This window comes from Tasmannia lanceolata, unplaced genomic scaffold (assembly GCF_043159265.1).
Source record: "Tasmannia lanceolata isolate RefF3 unplaced genomic scaffold, GAP_Taslan_0.1 ptg000012l, whole genome shotgun sequence".
Lineage (NCBI taxonomy): Eukaryota > Viridiplantae > Streptophyta > Magnoliopsida > Canellales > Winteraceae > Tasmannia > Tasmannia lanceolata.
The window spans coordinates 502,490-511,087 of record NW_027518689.1 but is presented as its reverse complement, the minus strand read 5'-3'; the positions used below and the strand labels follow the sequence as shown (position 1 = coordinate 511,087).

Here is an 8,598-nt window from a genome sequence, read left to right as displayed (position 1 = left end):
ACTTTTAATTTTTATTTTGGGTGGAATCTTATACCATGGTATAAACAAGCCAAAAGTGGAGCTTAAAATGTATCTTTGAGGGAGATTTTATATGGTGCATGAGCATGAAGTCTAGTATTTTTCAAAATGTGCAAGGGGCCGACCTCCTAGGATGATTCCAACTGCTCATTTGTTAGGCCATGAGGTAAATTTGTGGTATCTCCTCATTTGTGAGGCCATGAAGTAAATTTGTTGTATCTCGTATATGATATCAGTAGGATGGTCCTAACCCAAGATCTATAGAGGTTACCAGTGAGTTAGTATCATTATATGGGTTAGTATCATTATGGGTGGGGCCTACAATTGGGCCATAATGTTACTAGGCCGTCAAAATCAGCCAATATAGAGATGATTTTCAGGAAAAGGCCTTTTTTATTGGGCTCATCAAAGTATTTTTCAGGAAGAGGCATTTTTTTATAAGAATAAGCCACCGAATATTTTAAGTATAAGATCCCTGACTGTAATTTCTTTTGAGCTCCAGAACTGTAATGGGAGACCTGGCATCCGAATCACAACAGGTACTGAAGTGAGAGATTACTTTTATATAATGGTTTCATTCAACCATTTTCGAAGGATTAGTGGCATACGAGTAGTCATTAGCCTCGAGGACTAGGTTGCAATCTTCTGGGCAGCTGAATTTGAATAGAAAAAAACCTATTGCCGACGGTGAACAATTAGAGTTCTCCTTCGAGCTTCCACCATCTTTTTAGGCTCTAATCCCTAAGCTATTTTCACCTACCCACTTCACCTTTTTCTTTCTTCTTCTCCAACCCATCCAACGTGAAAAACAGCCATTGCAGCCATTGTCATCCTTTGCAAACTCTAATCCCATTGTATTTTGGAAAAAAAAACAACATTACTTGTCACAAATTTGAACTTGGGTGATAAACATAGCTCCAAGTAGGTCTATGCTCATCTACTTGAATAGGGTTTACATCTCTTTTTCATGTTATTTGTGCTTTGGTTTATTTTCATAGTCTCTACCAGCCTCTTTGTTTGGTTATTACCATGTTTATCTCTCTCTCTCTCTCTCTCTCTCTCTCTATATATATATATATATATATATATATATATATTTTCCCGGAACGCGATTGGTTTCTAAGATCACTTCCGGATCTAGGTCGTTCAATTCTTTCGAAGTAATTGGATCCTTTTTTACTTATCATCTACGTAAAAACAGTCAGTCAAAATGATTAAATCACAGGATTATTTGACTTTATTTCTTATTTATGAAAACTATTTATGAAAGTAATTATATATAGAGAGAGAGATATATATATATATATATATATATATATATATATATAGAGAGAGAGAGAAGCCTGAATGGACATCGTATGTATACTTGGACTCTTGGAACCAATACTTAGGCCTCGGAACCACAATTTAGTGGTTCCGAGGAGGTTAAATAGTGGTTCCAAGATTGTAAATTATGGTTCCAAAGTGGTTGGTACATTGTAATACTACTTTATTGGTTGTCAAAGTGATCATGATTGTATCATTGGTGCTTTAAACATCTTGGAACCATTACGTGGGCCTCGGAACCACAATTTAGTGCTTCCGAGAGGTTACATAGTGATTCCAAGAGTGTAAATTATGGTTCCAAAGTGGTTGGTACGTTGTAATACTACTTTATTGATTGCCAAAGTGGTGATTATTGTATCATTGGTGTTTTAAACATATTGGAACCATTACGTAGGCCTCGAAACCATAATTTAGTGGTTCCGAGAGGTTACATAGTGGTTCTAAGAGTGTAAATTATAGTTCCAAGAGTCCAAGTAATGGTTGGTATATTGTAATAGTATTTTACTGGTTGTAAAAGTGATCATGACTGTATCATTGGTGCTTTAAAGATATTGGAACCATTATGTAGGCCTCATAACCACAATTTAGTAGTTCTGAGAGGTTACATAGTGGTTCAAAGACTGTAAATTATGGTTCCAAGAGTCCAAGTAGTGGTTGATACATTGTAATAGTATTTTAGTGGTTGTAAAAGTGATCATGGCTATATAATTGGTGTTTTAACATATTGAAACCATTACGTAGGACTCGGAACCACAATTTAGTAGTTCTGAGAGGTTACATAGTGGTTTCAAGAGCGTAAATTATGGTTCCACGAGTAGTCATTAGCCTCTAGGACTTGGTTGCAATCTTCTAGGCAGCTAAATTTGAATAGAAACAAACCTATTGGCGACGGTGAACAATTAGAGTTCTCCTTCGAGCTTCCACTTTCGAGAGAGATTGTCTTTCAATGCTTGTAAGTAGGGTCTCCTGCCAAGGAAATAACCAACCAAGCAGTTGGACCATCTACTTCCAGTTTCTCTTAGGTCTTACTCACCGAGTCTGACTAGTTTATTCTCTTCTCCATCTTTTGGAAATGCTCTCTCGCTCTCTCTCATATATATATATATATATATATATATATATATATATATATATATAGAGAGAGAGAGAGAGAGAGAGAGAGAGACAGAGAGAGAGGAAAAGGATTGTGAGCTTGAGTGTTGGAACCTTATGGTGAGCTTGAGCTCTCAAACCAATGAGGCCCACATTGTTAGGATGATCCAAAGCATTCACTAGAAAGGGCCTTACATAGATAGGGTGTGTACAAAAAATCAGCTCCATAGGATCATCCTAACCCATCCATTTGTGGAGGTCAAAATGGACAAACCACAAATCTGCCCATTTTTGCCCTCCACTTTTGGAGGGGTTAGGATGATTCAATGGAGCTGATTTTTGGTACACATCCTATCTATGATAGGGCCTTGCAAATGAATGGTTTGGATCCTCACAGAAATTGTGGGACCCATGTGAATGATGCACTCAAGCGCACCATTTGGTTCCAACGCTCAAGCGCACAAACATACTCCTCGTATATATATATATATATATATATATATATATATATATATATAGAGAGAGAGAGAGAGAGAACATTTCCTACACACTTGTGTAGGTAAGTTACCTACACACTACCTTAAAATACAGTGGGGGTCCACATTGTTTGGGTGATCCAAACCATTCATTTGAATGGTCCTCACATAGATAGGGTGTCCACAAAAAATCAGATCCATAGGATCATCCTAACCGTTCAAACTATGGAGGCAAAAAATGGACTAATTTGTGAAGGTTTATACACGTCCATTTTACCTCCACAAATCGTAGGGTTGGGATGATCCTATGGATCTAATTTTTTGTGGACACCCTATCTATGTGAAGACCATTCAAATGAATGGTTTGGATCACCCAAACAATGTGGGCCCCCACTGTATTTTAAGGTAGTGTGTAGGTAACTTACCTACACAAGTGCGTAGGAAATGTTCTCTCATATATATATAAAGTGTGTAGGAAATGTTTTCTCATATATATATACTAGTAAAAAACCTTGTGCGATGCACGGGCCGACAAAGAACTGTACGGACCACATCATAGGTTGATCCAAACTGTCCATGTGATGGAACACAACATAAATATGTTGTGCCCCAAAAATCATTTCCATAGGATGATCCTAGCCCTCCAATCTATAGAGGTTTCCATAATATGTTGTTCCTCTTAAATCGAATGGTTAAGATCACCCTATAGATTTTTTATTAAGAAAGCATAAAGGAGGGGGGTAGGATTGAAATTATGTGGCTTTAATGGGTGCCTTTGTTAAAAAAGCATAAAGGATGTGGTAGGATTGAAAATATGTGGGTTGAATGGGTGCCTTTGTTAAAAAGAGTAAAAAAAAAGTGATGTGTAATTCTCATAGAATTTTCAAATAATTCAAAAAATCATTTCCTTTTCTCTTCTCCTATGTAGTACTAGTAAAAAATCTCGTGCGATGCACGGGCCGACAAATAACTGTACGGACCACATCATAGGTTTATCCAAATCGTCCATGTGATGGAACACAACATAAATAGGTTGTGCCCCAAAAATCATTTCCATAGGCTGATCCTAGCCCTCCAATCTATAGAGGTTTTCATAATATGTTGTTCCTCTTAAATCGGATGGTTAAGAGCACCCTATAGATTTTTTTATTAAAAAAACATAAAGGAGGGGTAGGATTGAAATTATGTGGCTTTAATGGGTGCCTTTGTTAAAAAGCATAGATGAGGGGGTAGGATTGAAAATATGTGGGTTGAATGGGTGACTTTGTTAAAAAAAGTAAAAAAAAAGTGATGTGTAATTCTCATAGAATTTTCAAATAATTCAAAAAATCCTTTCCTTATCTCTTCTCCTATATAGTACTAGTAAAAAAACCCCGTGCGATGCACGGGACAACAAATGGACCACATCATAGGTTGATCCAAACCGTTCATGTGATGGAACACAACATAAATAGGTTGTGCCCATAAAATCATTTCCATAGGCTGATCCTAGCCCTCCAATCTATAGAGGTTTCCATAATTGTTGTTCCTCTGAAGGTGCCCGCAATTCGTCAATATTTGTAAAGGTGTCCTGAATTTGTAATATTATGTAATATGTTCATAAAAATTTGTAGTATGATGTAATATATGCACCCAATCCGTATTTTTCATTTTTGCAAAGAAAAAACTTCACTATATTGACTTTGTCCATTTTTTTTAGGGAAAAATACACTTAGACCCCCTGTGGTTGTGGTTTCTGACACATTCAACTTGACCCCAAAAGTTTAAAAAGTTACAAGTAGACGTCATGTGGTTTCAAAACGTGACAAGTACACCCCCTTCGTCAACTGTCCGTCAGTTTAGCCTAACGGAAAGACTAAAACTAACCATGGTTAATATTTTGAGGACAGAAATACCCTCATTTGCAGAGGGTTAGGGTTACACCATTTTCCACAGCCGCTGCCGCCCCTCTGGCCACCGCCTTCCTTGCCACCTTCGACCACTGCCGCCGTCGCCATCTCGGGCCACCGCCGTCATCACCACTACAAACAATCGAACCCCACCCCATGGCTACATGAAACCAACATTTCAAGAAAAAAACTTTGATAAAAACAAAATATAAAGCCTAAAACATTAGGGTTTTTGTGCAAATCATTATAATGATGTGAATCAAGACAAATAAAACTCCCAAATGGAGGGTTTATGTTGATAAATCAACAAGGGTTTGAATCAAACCCCAATTTTTAGTTTTCAAGTATGAAAATCCTAATTTTCAGTTGGGGAAGACGAGGGCATTTTGGTCTTTTCCCCCACACTATCAGTTAAAAAACCCAATGAAACCACAGGGGGTCTACTTGTAACTTTTTAAACTTTTGGGGTCAAGTTGAATGTGTCAGAAACCACAGGGGTCTAAGTGTATTTTTCCCTTTTTTTTATTAGAAAAGCATAAAGGAGGGGGGTAGGATTGAAATTATGTTGCTTTAATGGGTGCCTCTGTTAAAAAGCATAAAGGAGGGGGTAGGATTGAAAATATGTGGGTTGAATGGGTGCCTTTGTTAAAAAAAGTCAAAAAAAGTGATGTGTAATTCTCTTAGAATTTTGGGAGAAATTCAAATAATGCAAACCTTTTCTCTTCTGCTATATAGAGGTAGAAGAAGTATATATAGATAGATATCTAGTTCCAATGCCCTCACTAGTCCCTACCATATTTTGATAATGGCACGGAATCACATACTGGTTCCATTGCCTGACTGTGGCAATCCAAACAAAGGCATAAATCATTTTGTATTTCTTGAATAGCGTGGGAACATCCAAGTAACAGCGATGGTTTCAAATTATATATAGTGCTAATGTCCTCACTATCATATTTTATAATGCAACTACTCACCGTATTTTTATGATCGCACTCCTCACTTTATTAAAATGTACGGTATGGCCCGTACCATAGGATGATCCAAACCGTCCATTAGATGGGCTACTACCTAAATAGGTTGTGCGCCAAAAAGAATTTTCATAGGTTGATCCTAACCCTCTGATCTATAGAGGGTTATAGGTTGATCCAAACTGTCTATGTGATGGAACACAACATCAATCGGTTGTGCCCGTAAAATCATTTCCATAGGCTGATCCTAGCCCTCAAATCGATAGAGGTTTCTATAATTGTTGTTCCTCTTCAGGTGCCCGGAATCTGTCAATATTTTGCAAGTTGTCCAAAATGCGAAATATCAAGTAGTTTTATCTTCATTGTCATATGTCTATACCTCTTCTTGGTAGTTTTTTCCGTAATTGTTATAGACAGGTACCCTTGTTGGTACTTTTCGTATGAATAAGAGAAAGAAATTGTGAGAAAAGCATAGACATCTAATAGAGACGTAAAATATCAGGAATATATTGACGATTTTACCCTCAAATAATTTCTCATAGATATAGATGTTAGATAGCAGCATAGGGGTTAATGGTAAAAGAGTAATGCTGACGTGTAAATCTCAGATAAAAAGAAAAGAAATTTCCTCCCGCTATATTGTAGTAGATACAAGGGGGCGGAATTGACACTATGGCGTAATGAAAAAGATAAAAAATTGCTGGGATTTGTTTACCACTCCTGATTCCACCCGATACGGGAATGAAATTTTTATTAAATTTTTTTTTATACAAAATTTTTTATTTAATTTTTTTATTATATTTACATGGGAATTGAAATTGCAATCAGAATAGGATGCTAACTCAGATTCCTTCCAGTAATCCAAATGCAGCCTAACCCTCTCTGATTACCAAAGCAATATTTTTCTTACCGTTGATTTTTTCACTAAAAGCTAAAACAATAGATTCATATCTCAACACATGTTCCAAGAAGGAAATCGAGTTGCTGATTGGATTGCTAGACAGGTGATTAGTTATGTGAATAGGAGGCATTGAATCTATACAATTCCTTCCGCGTTCTATAATCTTGATCGATGCTCTTTCTACTTATCAGAGACTGTCTAGTTGTAGTTATTTGTTGTTTTCTAGGTTTTAAGATTTGGGGTTTTGGACATTACACATGTTTTCACAAGGACGAGTAGCAAGTCACACACCACACCAATAAGGTACTCTCATCACACGTTTAGGACGATCTATTTCCTACCTTGAAGCCATATTTATGTTTTGAGCTATGGCATAGGATGGTAGGAGAGTCCTTGGATGGCTCAGAGGAGGGCGGAACATGCCCTTCACGTGTCCGTAAAATTCATTTTTTCACGGCATATTGGAATTTTTTACGGGTTTGTACCCACTGGAATGTAGATGGTAGACGGGCCCAACCATTAAAATAGAGGAAACAATCGCTTGTGCTTTTGAGAAGGGATATCATTTATTTGAATTCAGTTGGGCTACATTGTACATGCAGAATCATGTTTTGCTATGGCTGAGCATTATCTATCCTAGTGCCACGACCCTGCCTTTGCCTTGTTTAGCTTGTTTTAAAATTTGCTTCCAAGCTCAAAGTGCAAGAGAATTCCTGGTTCCACTATTGTTTTAAAAAGTTCAGAAACCATTGAGCCCACACTTATAACAAGGTCGGAACAGCTAAGAATGGGTCATCCTTATGTTTAGGAATTTACCATTTCATCTCCAATATGCAATTTTAAACACAATTCAGTAGCAGAAATTTAACATTGGTACGTTCAAAGCGGCAATTGCAGCAGACCCTTCTAGGAGATTAAAGAGGAAGTGATGGGTTGTTTTTCCCTTGTTCCATTAGGCTCGTGATTGAAAGGACACCTTCCCCGTGATTGAGATCTCATACAAGACAAGTTTGTAACTTACCCTGCATCAAAACTGTAGCCAATTACAAAAGAAACAATGCCTACGCTTAGGCTATTAGTAAATGTTTAATAAGGAGAAAAGAACACACAATGAAACTACTTGCATTTAACCACAAATGAAACAAGAAAATCCTAAACTAAAGAGAAATGCAAGCCTGATGTGAAGACTCTAACGGGATGCTCCTGCATCAGATTCACTTACTAAAGTGTGGAGAGACCCAAATGGGCTCCATAACCCAATGCGAAGAGTTTTAGGTGTTAAACTCTTATCCTCCAAGTTGAAGACGCCATTATCATAATTCCATTCTGGTGCATCCACATAGTCGTCTGTGAATTAGATGCAGTTTCCCTTGCACCGGGGAAAGTCAAGAGCTGAGAGAGAGAGAGAGAGAGAGAGAGAGAGCTATTATATCCCAAGAACAGTATTTGATCACCTATGCTTTCAGTCTTGATCCACTTTCTTGTTTCTTCTTCCAATTCAAAAACATCGAACCCCACTGTCCAAACAGGCCGTTCTGGAACAAAATCAAATTCCTGTCCATATTCAACGTAGCCAAAAGCAGGATCCCACTCGTGATGTCTTAAAACCTTCAACAACCTCCCAGAAGATTCCACTAGATACCCCTTGCCTGCTTCTGGTAATGAAGGTGTAATTACTGTAAACTTGGGAAAATGATTGGAAGCTAAGTCAAAAGTTACAACAACATTGTAATTAGTGATTGCATAGAATTTGTCCTTATAATATATGACATCTTCCTAAGGACCCCATTGATTCTAAAGTAGTCCATTTTTCATTCCCTGGTTTATGAAAGGACAATTTCTTCAAATTAGTGACAATGGTAACAAAGATATAGTCTGGTGTTGAAATGGTATTTGCAGATAAAAGAGTCTTGGTCATATACTTG

The 8,598-nt window shown here is 37.3% G+C and overlaps 1 long non-coding RNA gene across 1 annotated transcript; it reads right to left on the bottom strand.

The window, feature by feature from the left end:
• Positions 1–7,373: 7,373 nt before the first annotated feature.
• On the bottom strand, positions 7,374–8,593 carry LOC143887510 (uncharacterized). Its single transcript, XR_013254215.1, has 2 exons — positions 7,896–8,593; positions 7,374–7,695 (listed from the first exon to the last, which is right to left on the bottom strand). It is a non-coding gene; the product is annotated as an uncharacterized LOC143887510 (long non-coding RNA).
• Positions 8,594–8,598: the final 5 nt, after the last annotated feature.